Raw genomic sequence first — 1195 nt, forward strand, 5'->3', positions numbered from 1 at the left:
AAAAAACTTTTTTAAAAAAAGGGTATAAATACAATATACAAAACTAGTACAATAAATATGATCAAAGTTTTCGTCAATCAACAATGTAATCAAACTCAGTCTCTGCTTGTTCTGGTATCACAGGATTATAGTAAACCAGTACCGGTACCATATTGATGTTAACTCAGTTCTTTGCTTGTTCCGGTATCACTGATTTAGTTAAACCAGTACCGGTACCAATATTGATGTTATAACCCCAGTCTCATTGCTCTGTTCCTGGTATCAGTGATTTCTAGTAAAAACCAGTACCAGGTACCAATATTGATGTTTATAACTCAGTCTATTGCTCTGTTCTGGTATCACAGTGATTTCTAGTAAAACCAGTACCAGGTACCAATTTTGATGTTATAAATCAGTTCATTGCTCTTTTCCCTGGTACAGGATTTCTAGTAAACCGGGTTTGGTACCAATATTGAGTTTAAATCAGTTCATGCTTGTTCCTGGTATCACAGTGATTCTAGTAAAACCAGTACCAGGGTACCAATATTGATGTTATAACTCAGTCTCATTGCTCTGTTCCTGGTATCAGTGATTCTAGTTAAAAACCAGTACCAGGTACCAATATTGATGTTATAACTCAGTCTCATTGCTCTGTTCCTGGTATCACAGTTATTTCTAGTAAAGCCAGTACCAGGTACCAATATGGATGTTATAACTCAAGTCTCATTGCTCTGTTCCAGTACCAGGTACCAATATTGATGTTATAACTCAGTCTCATTGCTCTGTTCCTGGTATCACAGTGATTTCTAGTAAAACCAGTACCAGGTACCAATATTGATGTTATAACTCAGTCTCATTGCTCTGTTCCTGGTATCAGTGATTTCTAGTTAAACCAGTACCAGGTACCAATATTGATGTTATAACTCAGTCTCATTGCTCTGTTCCTGGTATCACAGTGATTTCTAGTAAACCAGTACCAGGTACCAATATTGATGTTATAAAATAATTATGGTTGTTATTTTTTAACAAATATCTTAAATATTGATACCACACAAACAAAAATAAACAAATTACCAGGATTTTAAAACAATTGTATTAGCAATTATAACAACAATACACTTCATATTGTATTACATGAGATTTCACCAGATAGAATAAAAAAAATACACGCATTGGCAATCTGACTTACAAAATGTAATTTACACAATTACACAAT

The 1195-nt window shown here is 33.9% G+C and overlaps 1 long non-coding RNA gene across 1 annotated transcript; it reads left to right on the forward strand.

Moving 5' to 3' along the window:
• The first annotated feature begins 326 nt into the window (after positions 1 to 326).
• LOC117319302 lies at positions 327 to 789 on the forward strand. The gene is made up of 2 exons (XR_004530678.1): positions 327 to 369; positions 726 to 789. It is a non-coding gene; the product is annotated as an uncharacterized LOC117319302 (long non-coding RNA).
• The last annotated feature ends 406 nt before the right edge of the window (positions 790 to 1195 follow it).

This window comes from Pecten maximus, unplaced genomic scaffold (genome assembly GCF_902652985.1).
Source record: "Pecten maximus unplaced genomic scaffold, xPecMax1.1, whole genome shotgun sequence".
Classification (NCBI taxonomy): domain Eukaryota; kingdom Metazoa; phylum Mollusca; class Bivalvia; order Pectinida; family Pectinidae; genus Pecten; species Pecten maximus.